General features: G+C 36.5%; 1 protein-coding gene across 1 annotated transcript in view; it reads left to right on the top strand.

Annotated features, from left to right (window-relative positions):
- The first annotated feature begins 3,351 nt into the window (after positions 1-3,351).
- LOC145671082 (neuronal acetylcholine receptor subunit alpha-10-like) overlaps positions 3,352-15,317 on the top strand; it is a 1,484,349-nt gene continuing 1,472,383 nt past the window's right edge. The window contains exon 1 of the mRNA XM_081739825.1: positions 3,352-3,473. The gene's annotated coding sequence lies outside the window, so the exon portion shown is untranslated. The remainder of the gene's footprint in view (positions 3,474-15,317) is intronic.

Raw genomic sequence — 15,317 nt, forward strand, 5'->3', positions numbered from 1 at the left:
TATTGAGATGGGATTTGAAACCAGACTTCCATCCACTCTTTCTCTTCACATTTTTATGTTCGAAAACATATTATGTGATATTTACAAACGAAAAATTCAATTAAATAAGAGAAAATCGTTCTATTATAATGTTCATTAATTTAAGAGAAAAAGGGCTTGAAATAAAAAGACAAATTTTAGTTGGACATATTTTATATCTATGATGGTGCAGTGGGCATAGTCAGTAAGGTAGATATGTACTAACCTGGCGGTCCCTTCAGCGGTACGGCACTCACTAATAATACGAGATGTCCCTGGTTCGACCCCAGACCAAGTAAGTTTAGGGTGGATCATATCGTATCTCTAGGATTTCTCGATGTTCTTCTGTTTCTGATTAATTAATAATTAATGTTGCTCAGAATTCTCGTCACGTCTATCAATATTTTGTAAAAATCTCGTCTCGTTTCGTTTCTCAAAAGGTAACCTCGAAATTTTTCTAGTCCGATTTGTAAATTCAGGGTATATGTACAAAATTCATGCCCTGATTGCCATCTTAATTTCATCTAGAAGTTATCACAATCCACATCACAAGAGGTCAACTAAAGGTGTGACATAATAATATTTAATTTATATTTATTATGAAAATATATCGTGTAACGATTTGCGTATCTTTAAATGTATATAAAAGCTCTTTATTGTGTTCGTACATACAATCACTTCATTATGAGAGTATATCGTGTAACGACTTGCGTATCTTTAAACGTAGATAAAAGCTCTTTATTGTGTTCGTACATACAATCACTTCATTATGAGAGTATATCGTGTAACGACTTGCGTATCTTTAAACGTAGATAAAAGCTCTTTATTGTGTTCGTACATACAATCACTTCATTATGAGAATATATCGTGTAACGACTTGCGTATCTTTAAACGTAGATAAAAGCTCTTTATTGTGTTCGTACATACAATCACTTCATTATGAGAGTATATCGTGTAACGATTGCGTATCTTTAAACGTAGATAAAAGCTCTTTATTGTGTTCGTACATACAATCACTTCATTATGAGAGTATATCGTGTAACGACTTGCGTATCTTTAAACGTGGATAAATGCTCTTTATTGCGTTCGTAGATAAAATAACTTAATCTATCATATTCATAGTTTTGTACTATAACACTAAACACAGTGTCTGCGATCTAAGAGTTGGATGAATTACGACGTTCTCACGCGTGTTGAGTGATCATCACTTTCCCCGGTTCTCAATTCGATCGAACATGTTTGGGACGCTCTTGAACTTCCAACTGCATCCCGAAATCCACCATCAGGGGTTCCGGATGACCTCAGACGGATATTTATGCAAGAGTGGGGTGTTTCACCATAGGAGGAGTATCTGAACGCGGTGTGCAACCTGTGTAGCAGTTCGGGTAATCAAACCCGATATTGAAAATTTTTGTCGACGTCAAACTTAACCGATGTAAAATTCTCAGTATGAACCCATAGAAGATAGATACCTTTTATTGAGCCAAATAATATAATATTTTCGTATCATGTGAGTCCAAATATTTTACCGAGGAACCCTTCTTCAGGACAATAACAAGGTAAAATAGTGCAACAAAAAGTAGAATTTAGTTTTACGTCCTACTACTACTCTAGTAGGCTAAAGAAAAGGTAGGATTCGTAATCAGAGAACGAATGGTAGAATGAGAATGTGAGAACAAACGGGAAAACCCCTAAAAAACCTACCATGTTGTTGTCGGTCACATCCACATGAAGTGGGATCGAACGAGTGACTCTCGGACCTGAAGTGAGACTGAGCTTTCCATTGCTGAACTATCGTTTACTTAAATTACTTCTACTTCCAAATACATATTTATTTAGATCTATAATTTTCAAAGCATCGTTCATCTTCCCTTATTTTCAAAGCATCAATGGTGTACACATAATTGAAAATATGTTTTATTGGAAGTCCAATGAAGTATAAGCACGGTGCTTATATTGTAATTTTCGTGGAAGTTATATGTGATTTTATCTGCACTAATGAATATGGTAAAATGTACAGTACACATAGCATATTTTTTATATAAATATGTTCATTTATCTAGAAAGAATAATGCGATTCTTATGAAACTTAGAGGGCTTACTAAGTATAGATCAGGCTAACATACAGTACACTTTGTGTGTTTATATACCTAAGGGTACCCGAACTACAGGTACAAAAATATAAAACAAAAAAAGCTCTGTCACGGGGAAACTGCGGGTGATGGAGAAAAACTGATTGCAGATTCGAATTCTACGTGAAAAGTTCTATTAGAATCAGGTATTTTTATTTCTGTGCCAAAATCCTGTTGACTAGTGTTATCAATTAAAAATTAACTCATAGAAATTTTAATTGATTAAATTAAAATTTTTAAACAAATTTAATCGCTAATTTTTTGACCGATTATTTACAATGCCTATTTATAACTACATGGTAACTTGATTGTAAAGTTAAAGTCGAACTTAAAAGAGATATACCGTACAAATGATATCTATCATATTATCAAAGTCTCATCACAAAATATTTTACAGTAGAACCTCTCTTGTCCGCCTTCGGCTGGTCCGCCACCCCGGTTGATCCGACCGTGCTCGAGCGGTTCCTGTCGCGACTTATCGGTGACTCACGAGACGAATTATCGTTTACTGCCATCGCGGCATTGTTGTTTATTTGTTGTTACCGTATACATACTTTAGTGCTCCGTCGTCTTTTGTATTGTTGTGCATGTTTTCCGTACTGTACTGTTCAGTTCTTAGTGCTTACTGTTCATTTGCTTTTACTGTAGAGAACAATACAGGCATTTTTGAGTCCAGAGATTCGTAATTTTACTGTAAATCCGTATTTTTCTGAATTTTATGATAATCCGACCTTTTTGCGATCCGACAATACTCCCAATCCCAAAGTGACGGATTAGAGGGGTTCTACTGTAGATCTTATAATACTTTAATTTTGGTGGTGTTTAGGGCGCTACCTGTGGGCGTGGCGTCGGGTACGAATTTCATTCTCGTTGGGAGCGCAAACTTTTCTTTGTTTATGGAACATTGCGAGACAATTGGGACATTGTTGATATTAAAGAAAGAAGAAGAAAAAGAAGCAAGAAACCACGATCAAGGAAACCAGCACTTTGCTGTTCATAATATTAAAATAATTATGATTACTGCACATTAAAAAAGATTAAAAAATGCCCAAACAAACCGTAGACCTAAACGTAAAACACTTGCGCTAATGTTTCGTAGAAGACCCACCGCATGCGCAGTTGTGGCAGTCAGTTACAGGGAAAACTTCTCTTCACATTAGACAGTGGCGCTAGCATGTGAGAAGTTCAGTAACTACATCATCGGGAGTCGGGAGAACACGAAATGTAGTGTATCGCGGGTTGCCGATGCTGCGTGGACCGAAAGTGATTATCTCGCGGTTTTTGAGTGTGACACGCAAAATTCTCACATGGATCACTCTGAAGGTAAGTTGCTATAATGAAAAGAAGAATTTGAAATAAATATAATTAAATCATTGAATTTATATGACTACAAAAACAGATACATATTATTTACAATTTTTAGCTTTATTTACTTTTAAAGTTTGTTAGCGATCACGGACAACACAAAATTTGTTTCACTTTATCGGGAATTTCTTATTTCCAAGCACTGTTATTTCATATGAACTAATAGTTTTCGTTGCAAACTTTTGCGGTGAATTTAGTTTTAGTTGTAAAAAGCAGCACACAAGAGGACACCCTTAGCAATATATCAAAAAGCAACTTTTTTCCCCCGTACTAGTATGGTTCAATGATCATTAATAAGTGTGGCTATTAAGATAATTTGCGAGGTATTTGCACTTGAGAATTATTTACTTGTTTTAATTTCAAATTAGCCTTTTATTATGATATCTTTTACGATTGCCAATGCTTGTTTCAACACAAAATTAAAATATCTTCTTAGCAGCATCTTGTTAAGAAATAAAAAGTTCGTAAAATGAATTCGTCAATCACCGTCCAATTCAAGAGTAAATATAAGTATAGTTTTTCTCACTACTAGAATACTAGATAGAGTACGGTTCCTTTGAAAAAAGAGACTGCATTTTTCCATGTTCAAAAGATGTAAAAGTCCCTGATATAATTTAAAACTTAACGATAACTTCCTAAAAATTCGAAAACAACTTTCAACTTACTTAAATACAGCATACTGTCTTAAGTTTAGAAGTGCTCCTCCAGTTTCAAATCTTAAAAAAAACAACAAACAAACAAACAAACAAACACATTAACAATTGTTAGGTTAAGTTATCTTTTAAAACATGACTGGCATGGTCCTGAAGCATCGAAACCTTCCGCTATTGGCAAATAGTACCAACTTCTGAATTAGTGTAAAATTTCTCGTATTAAACATAATTTTACTCTCAAGCTTAGACACCTGAATCTCACATAAAAATCCAAATAATCATTTCTTACCTCCTTTCTCCCGTAAAATTTCCAAATTTTTGGCAAAAAGGGGAACCACTAAAGATGCGATAATTTATCACAGATCATGAATATGAATTTCTATCTTATTAAAAGGAGATTATGCATTTTATATATTATATAATGCAAACGATTTCAAGTTTTGTCCCTCAAAATTTCTTCAATATTGTTTGCGTTAAACGGAAACAAATTTATCCAAAGCTCAGTGGCGAATTTAACCCGAGGCCGGAGGGACCTAGGCCCTCCAGTTTTTTGAGTGACAAAAACAATTTAAGCTATTATTTATATATTTTTGAAAGTTTATAGTAAAAACTCACGATATACCTATTATAATCTGGGATTTGGGTACCCAGGTTTTTAAAAACAAGACTGTACGGTTAATGAGAAGGAGCTCAAAATCATAATATAGCTATATTCGATAGGTGACATTGAGGTGGACAAACAGGCTCGAAGTTCGAGTTTTCAAGAAAATCGGAAAAAAAATAATAATTTTTATGGCGCTAAAAAGTATATTGCTCTATTTCAGAATTTCAAAATATTTTGGTAGTTTGAAAGTTCCATAGTCAATGTTTCATAATTTGATAGTTTCACGTTTCTACTTAAAAATAAATAAATAAATAAATAAATAAATTCTAAATTGCAAGTTGCTTCTAGTGAGAGCTAATAAAGGAATAGAAAATCGTGGTTAAAAGTTATCTGTATCGGAACTTTTAAAGCTCATGTTAGTCTTCTTACAGACGGGACCATGTCTACACGGTCCGCCCCAATGTATCCAAGTAGATAGTGATTTCGGTATAATATCCTTGTTTTAATTCTCTGTAGATACTTGCATGGCCGCGGTGGCTCAATGGTAGAGCGTTCATCTCCCAGATCGCACCAAGTTGATTTTGTAGCAGGCCCGCAACCAGAGGGGGGGGGGGGGCAGGACTCCCTAAACTTTTAGTGACCTCTTCAGACCAAAATACAAAATGCTATTATTAACACACACACACACAAAAAAAAAACACAATTTAGATGTTTGTAAGACAACTTTTTAATGACCTGGCTCCCCCAAACCTTTGTAGCTTGTTTCGGGCCTGCTTTGTGGTGGACAAACACTGTGTGTGTGGGTTTTCCTGGGGTTCTCCCGTTTCCTCCTACTTATTCATTCCACTATTGCCTTTATTTCTCATCATCACCGTCTCTTTAGCCTAGCAAACATAATCGTGGGACGCAAAACTCACAGATTTAATTTTCTTTGTAGTTGCAGTGGTGTTGACAGAGTATTGAATAGTCACTTGAATCAAGGAAAAACAGATTCTGTGTTGTACTCATACAAAGACAAGAAACAAAGTTTTGTGTAACTACCTATAAAATTACCAGTCTAAACATAGTTCCGAAATTTACTTCTCGGTGCAACTTGAAAGTTATGAATCAGTAAATTTGAATGTTGGCCAATATAGAAAAAAAATAAATCATATCCGTTAGTTAAAAAGTAGGAAACAACATCTCAAAGAAAAAGCTGAAGTCTGAAGGTAGAGATGGTCGGCTCGAAGAGTCGTAAACCTCAGTTTCGATTTGTAATATGAACCGGTTTCAAACGAACCGAAAACCGGTACCATTTTCTATCGATCATTAACGTGTTCTCCCAAAAACATTGAGAGAAAAACATCGTAAACATTGAGAGAAAAACATTGAGGAATCCTAATTTCGTTCAAAAGTGAAACAGCAGATCCGCAAGTACTTAACCTAAAAAGATATAATTACATATATTTCGAAACTTTCTCTTCTTTAGCCTAACCGGCCAAACTGTGGGACGTAAAACTGAATTTTTTTTTGGTAGTCTTCCAAAATATGTAAGAATATTCTGAAAAGTGTCAATCTAGTATGTTTTCAATTCTAACCGAATTAAATTACGGTTCGATTTCTGAAATGAACTGACACATTCGGTTTGAACCCTAAAGCGATACCAAACTGGTTAACCGAGTTTCGGAACATTCTACTTGAAGAAGCTATTTTGTCTCATGGAAGTAAATCAAATTTTCGCGGTTTCTATTTTGTTCTTTTGGCATATTATAATAGTAATTCTGATAGCCCAATTAATATTGAACTAATTGGTAAAATAAATAACACACTTTAAAGAAAATATTACCACTATTGAACCCATTTTAAGTCACTCTATATACTTATTACACAGTTCAGTTGACACAATTAGCCTCCTTCAGAGTTCGCTTTTTAACATTTGCAATAATATCAAACTGGTTTAAAAGTTTTGACGATCAAGTGTTCGTTTCACTGACATCCACTACTTTCCTTTCGTGTTTCTTTTTTTCTGAATTGTAGATGAAAACCACACACACACACACACAAAACAAAAACCAGTAAAGTGAATTGAATGTATAACATATTAACAGGCCGGTAGCCAACCCGAAAATATAGGGGAGCCCCGGCTGAAGTTAGGGGTGGTGGTGATCCAACCATATTATATCCAACCGTACGTGAAAACGTAATTCCTGTAGCTTTTGGACTTAACGCACAGAAAACGTATAACTGAAAACTATTTATTTTATACGCACTTTCCGTATAAGTGTTTTAAATAAATGTACTTTCCGTACGAAAGAAAGAAAGGTACATATGTGGCAAGGATCTCACATACAGATATACGTATGTAACATATAGCTGACATAAGTAACATACGTAAATGTATGTAATATAGGAAGATTGTTAGATGTCAGACATCCTGCAGCAGCATGATATAGCACCTAAGGCCAGTGCGTATGTAGTATACGGATAACGTATGATCCATACTGATTTCTGTATTAAACATAAGTATACCGTATAACAGGGGTAAAAGTGGATCTGAAAAGGTTGGAGGACGATAGGTAGCGGCACGACTTCACGCCGTCCCCCTGTCTATCTCCGCTCATTATATTTTTCTTAGGAATTGGGGGAATGCCGTACTTATTTTTGGAGGTAGGGGGACGTCGTCGTCACGCGTTCCCCTCACTTTTACCCGTGAAGTATATTTGTACAATATACCGCTGTCCGGATAACGGATTTTTCTCAATGTGTGGTGAAGAAGGATTGTTCTGTATGAGGTTGATCATAGGGAATAGACTGTGCCCCCTTCAAACGCACCACATTCAAAGGCACACACGTAGTAAGGCCCATCTTTCATAATTTGGGCGTTGTATGTATTCATAAGAGCGGAGAGGAAAAAAAAAATCAAGTGTCTTGATGAAGTTGCTTGTAAATAAATCATAAATAATGTAAAATTTAAATCCAGTCAGTTACTTTTAATATTTTATTTTGCATAATTATTGAATCGAATTTGAATCTAATTGAAACTAAGATCTTTTAAAGTTCTTTTCAAATCCACGAGCTTGAACTGAGGTAGTTTGAGGAATGTGGTTTACTCATATCCTGACATGACATAACTAGACACTTAAGAAATATGCAAATTCTCAAATATTTCATGAGCTCTCTCGTGGCTAAGCGGTTAGTGCAGCTATGCGTCTTTGAAGTGGGAGACCAGGGTTCGATTCCTGGTGGGGGCTCATGTGGTTCGGATCTCAAGTTTAGCTGTAGTTCCACGTCTCATATAGCCTCGCTGCTAACAGGGACCCTAAACTAAAAATAAAATGAAATATTTCGTCTTCCTTCTCTTTGTGTAATTAATCCTAGTGTGTAGCCTGATTAAATTGAAGAAAAAGAAAACAAAAAAGACACAACAAACTCTGGTAAAGACAGTAAAGAGGATCACACGAAATATATATCTATGGGATATGGATAGCCACCTTAAAGTTACCGTTAGAAGATGTTAACGGATTCATTCCATTAACAAACTCAGTCGAGATAAGCGCTCTAGTACATTACAAAAACCAAAATTCAAATTCTCGCTTTCAAATGTTATCGTGTGAATTAACGGGCAGACGTAAGTCACCGTTACTCGTAAATGTGCCAACTTATTGACTCCATTAACGAATTAGGCCGAGATAATCGCTCTAACTCTTTAAGTAATGCGATAACGGACGCCGGTAACGGAGGCCGTAAGTCACCGTTACTCGAGAATGTGTTAACTTATTGGTACCATTAACGAATTTAACCGTGATAATCGTTTTAGGTATCTATTGCAAAAAAACAAAATTCAAAATATTGGCTTTCGTTCAAAAGTTATTGTGTGAATTAACGACGGCCGTAAATCACCGTTACTCGTAAATGTACTAACTTAATTGAATCCATTAACGAATTAGGTCGGGATAATCGCTGTAGCTAGCTAGTAAAAGTTCATTTAATAAAATACAGTATGTTTATATACACGTACTGACAATCACGCTCGCGAGAATCAGCAGCAGGAGTGACGAAAATCCATGATGAAACACAATCCCTGAATTTAATTTACTTCAAACAAATTTTCTTCAACGTTTACGAGATATACTCTTATGGGCGTCGCGAGGATTTCTTTGCAGGGAGGGGCAAAAGCAGGTCATCTAAATTTTTATGTATTTACAATTTATCTTTACGTATTTATGTATTTACCTTTATGTATTTACTATTTACGGTATTAAGGGTGCAAAGTGTGGTCATTTCGAAAGTTGATTATTAATTGTATATATGTGTACGGCCGAGAACAATCAGAGTTATTTCTTACAAATTAATATTTTTGTGGTATTAAATAAGCACTTTATATTAAATTGTCTATGTTGTTATCCAATCTGAAAGAGAAATTTATATTTCATTTTAAGAACATGAAGATAATTTTTTATGCTGTTACATACTTTCTCTTTCACTTTTTCATCTCAATTGTTTTGAACGCTACTGAAGACGGTAAAGTTGAAAAATGAATCCGTTAATGATTGCATCCAGAAAAGTTTCTTTCCGAACGTTTACTCGTTCACGGTGAACACTCAGGAAACGAAACATCTTAATTGTATCTCCAAATCGCCTGGACAGTTGAATCAGTTCAATGTTTAGTTCACTCGAATATATATATATATATATACATATATATATACGAGGGGGAGTCAAATGAAAACCATAATTATTTTTTTTAAATATTATTTATTGGTCACACAGGGTACAGAAGTAAATCACTTTTCAACATAGTCCCCTCCTCGTTCAATGCAAGTCCGCCAGCGCTTCGGAAGAGCCTGAATACCTGCAGAAAAAAGTATTTTGGGCGACGGCGCAACCACTCGTGCACCGCGTTGCGTACCTCTTCATCGGAGTGTGGAACTTCCTGCCGCTGCAATTTCGTCTATTGTCACAAGGCGGTTTTCCAAAACGATGGCTTCAACGGCTGCAATGGTCTCTGGAGTCACTACACGCCGAGCCTGGCCGGGGCGTGGAGCATCGGCCACAGACGTAACACCATTTGCAAATTCCCGGCACCATTCATAGATTTGTGGCTGTGACAAACACGCATCTCCATACTGAACGCCTAAAAATGTCAATCGGTTTCACACCTTCACTTCGCAAAAACCGAATCACAGAACGCTGCTCCTCGCTGGTGCATGTGGCTAGTGGGGCTGCCATTTTGGAACTGTTGTTGCGCCGGTGTTTGTGCATCTGCCGGCTGCTGCCACCTAGGAGACATCCGGCATACTATCGTAAACAGGCATGCCAACTTACAGCTCACTGGCGCCATATGCGGATTTTTATTTCTACTTTTATGGTTTTCAGTTGACTTACTCTTTTATATATATTAAAAAAAGCTTTTATTAAATTGTTGAAGATATTGAACAAGTGCTTTCTGTGATCTTGAAACATAGTCATCAACAGTATCACATGATCTTGCACAAGAAAACTGTAAATTTGAACAACTCTGAAGAATGTTAGCAACTAGCTTCAATTCAGAAGAATATTTCGCTATAATTTGTAATGACATAAGAAACGAAACTCTTGAAGCTATGTAAACTATGCAGAAGGCATGCACACTGATGTGTTTCTTTTTAGATGGGAGCCCATAACAGGGAACAGTCTTCACTCAAAATTGTTTGCTAGATTCAATGGGTCGTTTGTGGATTGATTTCTGTTGGGTAAACACGTTCCCTTTTTTATTGAAAAAATAATTTACAATATATTTTTAATTTTCTTATTAGTGCCATCAGTGGCAGATTTAGAATGTAAAAACTGGAAGGGGGAGGGGCAGCCAAAATCTAGACTATGATAGGTATATCATGAGTTTACAATTTTTTTTTTATGAGTTCTGGAAAAGTTTCCAACTCAACTCCCTCTCGAAGAATATTATGTCTAGGTTGGATGTTGACATTGTGGACTTCAAATATTGTTTTGTTTTACACAGTGCATAACAGAAAACGGCAACTGAAACTATACTGGTACCTAAAATTTCCAAAATTTCCAATAAAAATAAAATACCGCGCTTACTATAAACTTTCAAAAATATATTTAAATAGTAGTTTTAATTACTTTTGTCACTCAAACGACTGGAGGAGGTGGATAGGCTTCTTCGACCCCGGACTGGATCCGCCACTGAGTGGTACCCACTGATATCTACTGTTAGTTGCTTAGATTAGAAAAGTAGCTTTCTTTTTCAGCACCGAGGCTATATAAAACATAGACCGGCAGTTTAACATGAGACCCAACTAAAGGAGCCTGCATCAGAGATTGAACACAGGTATTCCGCGAAGATGCATGCACTAACCATGAAAGAAGCTCTTTGATATATTGTGTGACGGTTACAAGAACTCTGTTTACGATACAAAAACTTATCAGTCTGTGAGTAACGATATTGGGCAAACTTCAAAACTTTCAAGACTTGCAATAAGGATAACAATAGGCGAAGTTATTGTTATCTTTATTAAAACTCAAGAGTGTGCCAGTGTTAGTCACACTAATACCTTGTACAGTGCATACATATACCTATTTTACATATCAACTTTTTGCCCTATTTGCATATGGGATATTTAAATTTTCGTGTTATATTTACATTTAATTTTTAAAATAAAGGATTAGGTGTGGAATCATTAATCAGATTTAAATTTGTTTATATATATTATTATGTTATTTATCGGGAGGTGAAGCATATAATCATGTATATTCAGTGTTCATTTAGATATTAATCGTATGTATCATGTATTTTGAAGAGAATCCAAGCTTCAGTATCTCGTTCTGGAAGAACGTAGAGTTAAAAAAAAAAAAAGAATAGTTTCAAAGCAGAATCTTTGTGTGGACGCAAAAGCTAGGTGGTCGGCAGTTTATAGACGTACCTAGACGTATGAAGTATATGTCAAGATATGGATTCTTATATTTAGTCTTTTATACGTGAGGAAGTAACATTTCCGCTCGGTGCCGGAGTGCCCGAAAAATCTATTGTTACATGGAGCTGGAACCTAGCATGTACATGTCGAAACAGAGAATACAAAGACGTGTGACTTTTGCAAACCACGCCCACAAGTCGCACATATTAGTATGCAGGCGTCTGTATACAAACGGACGTCTCTTGCTGGCGCAGCGAGCACCTAATTTCAAACTATACTTCAGAAGCTATGATTCAGTGCTGTTCCTGTTAACAGCCTTCACCCCTTTTGTGTAGAGATGTTCCACACATAATTCTTTATTAATATGTTTAAAGTTCTCTTGATGTATTCGATATGATTTTTGTTTACTAATCTAGGTCGTAGCTAGGTTTAGCATTAGTAGCAATGAAATCAAGGCTTATATCGAAAAGGGTGGCAACTCTCACAGTACTTGAATGGGAAATTGGATACAAGGAAGAGCCATGCCGCCATTTTTATAGCAGAAGCTTTCCTGCTGGGGACCAGGATGATTGATAGGGGAAATTTTCATATATAATATATTAAATATCACATGACAGCACAAGGTGTTTAAAACATAGGTATATTGTAACATATAGATGTATGTAGTATTGGATTTTAAGAAGTATTATGCTGCAAAACTTCTTCAACAAGAAAAAAAACATAGCTAGGAGAACCTCCCTCACCCCTCTCATACAGGTGGAAATTTTTCGAATTCACTCACCAGGTGTCTCCCTGGGATGGACACAAGACAGGGTGAGAGAGGCAATTTTTTTTAAAAGTGTTTAACGTTTACACAATGTTTTTATATTAAAATCTCTCAGCAAATACAAAGTGTAACATATCATTGGAAAGCCACATTTTCATACTGTTTAGTGATCGCAGGAGGGCATTAATCAGACATTGCAGTGAACTATAATTAAAGTAAAAAGGAGCAAAAATGTAATTTTGCTATAGTAAATAGGTCACAAGGGTAGGTAACACACCGGACCGATCCCCTCACACTGCACTCTTCCCCGCCATAAGAAAACATGCTATATGTAGCGCGAGCCTATAGTTTGGGCTAGAAATGGCAAAGAATAAAAACAATTCCAAGGGGGAGTGAGAGAGAGTTGACATTGGGACGCGAAGCAAGAAGGTAGTGCTCTTGCTCGGATCAGTTTGTTTTACTGTGCTAACTTCAAGTGTTGGTGACTTTGATAACCATTAAGTGCCTTAGTTGTGACTGTTAAGATTCCAGGCAACGTTATGACTCTCACATAGTTTTTTTTTATTGAAACATTCAAAATTATTAGGCTCTGTCTGCGAGTACTTGCCTACGAGAAAAAAAAAACAATTTAAATTTTTGAAATCTTAGATGTGTCTGAGAAGTAGTATTTTCTGCGTTCGATCAGACAACCGAATTGTCTTCGTTAGATCGACCATGGGCACAGTCTTTCGCTCCATCGTATAAATACTTATATATATATATTCATATCTGCGTTTAATTTGAAGTGTTATATCTTTTTAGTGATTTGTAATATGTGTGTGAGACGCAGTGCATAAACCTTTCGTCCAACCAAGCGCAACAGCGGACTCATCAACGCACAAAATCATGGTGCAACTAGTATTAGTGTTGTGAAGCAATGCAAGAGCCGGTCAACAGCCAGGCTGTTTATGACTGTAACCTAGAGACATCCAGACTCGGAAACAACGAAGGCATCTAAATCTTCGAGACTCGCAGACACCATCGCAAACACGAAGCTGCAGATCCAGTGAGGGATTGGAGTATCAATTAGAGGACTTCTTCAATCAACCCAGCATACCATAAGGGAAGAGGTATGTCTACGTGGGATGCTACTCTTCAGGAACGCCCAAGGATGGTGATGGCGGACTGCACGGAGCTCTAGAAATATGTGCACAAACTTGAACAATCTCTTATAAAAAAACGTAAAAAGGCCTAAAAAAAATTAAATTCAAAAAGGTTCAAAATTGATATATCTTATCGTCATAATTCTGTTAGTGTTAGTGCATCAATTGTACAGTGTCTATTTTCGTGTGGTGCAGAAATTAAATGATTTCGCTAAGGAACCCTGTCGTCTTTCTTGGACTTCTTCATCAGGAGAACGTAAGGTATGTGCAAAAGAGTGCTAAATGTATCCTGTTTCTGTTTCAGCTGCTGGGAGTATGCGAAGCCCATAAGACATGAAAACCAGTAACTTTCATGTTGTGTGGGTAATCTGTTTGGAAATTCACCTGGAGTTAAAACTGCAGGAAGCCCTGAAAGCTAGAGTCTCCTGTTCACCAAAATTTAACTTATTATTTTTTGTTTGGCTAATCACTTTATCTTTTTTTTTTACTTTAATTTTTGCTCTACCGAATCATTTGAATGTGAGAAGTATATAAATTTGGGCCTTCAGTCATCTCATTAATATTAAATAGTCATTATTATCTCCACCCTTACTCCTCATATTCATTCTCACATACCCGCACTCTACAAAACGTGGCATTCCCGGCGCGTGGGGCGCGTTCACTCCAGGTGAAATTTTATTCCCCTTTGTATCTTTGTTTTGCTAAGAAGCTTGGTGGCGTGTAAAAGTAACTTCATTTTGTTTTTCTTTCTATGGATATTGCTTTAAATGAAGCCACAAGCAACCAAAGGGATTACCCACAATGTTCATGCCGTCAATATAAGCCTTCCGCGGATCGGTTTAATTTTATTTACAGTTTTGACGCGCAGAGACATCAAGAGAATTTAATGTGTTTATTTTGTTGTGTGTTTTTTTTCTTGCATTTTTTTGTTTGTGTGTGTAATTAAGAAAGTTATATGATTTGTTTATAATTTTGAAGGGGGATCCAATTCTATTATTTAGAGCAGTTAGGACACTTAGAGTTTCGAAATCTTTGTTTGTGTTTTGATGGTATTGACGCGAAGCCAAACTAGAAAAATGGAAGAGTTCGCGGGTGAAAATTTTAACCAGTTAGGAGAGTTTGGCGAAAATTTAGAATCACGTTCTGAAGATCGCGTTGGCACTGCCCATACTTCTCCAGGGCAGGAAGTAGAAGCAGTAGTTTTACATACTGAGAACGATGTTAGGATCACTGAACCGGAGCATGTAAGGGAACCTGTTCCGAGTACCTCCGCGCAAGTCACAGGTAACACGACCGACCCGTGTCTCATGTCACTAATGACAATGTTGAAGGGAATTTCAGAGAAGCTAGAAAGTCAGGAGAAGAAACAAGAAAGAGCTATGCAGGAGATCTCGGGAAAATATGAGAAATCAATGCATTAAATTACAGGCCAATTAGGCAATCAGGAACGAAGACAAGAGGAGATAGCTAGGAAATTGGAGCAACAGGAACAGAGACAGGAGCAGGCTAGCCAGAAACTATTAGAAAGATTAGAAACCGTAGAGAAGGAAATAACAGTTAGTATAAGGCAAGAGTTAATGCAAAATGTCCAGGAACTCGAGGCTAAGATTACTTCTACTGCGGGCAACCTGGACACGAGAATCACTGCGTCCTGTCAAGAGCTGAAGGACTCGATTCAGGAGACGGATGAACGAGTTCGTCAGTTAGAGATAAATGCGGGTAATAGAATTGAAGAAGTGACAGA

This window comes from Thermobia domestica, chromosome 15 (genome assembly GCF_964235325.1).
Source record: "Thermobia domestica chromosome 15, izTheDome1.hap1.1, whole genome shotgun sequence".
Classification (NCBI taxonomy): Eukaryota; Metazoa; Arthropoda; class Insecta; order Zygentoma; family Lepismatidae; genus Thermobia; species Thermobia domestica.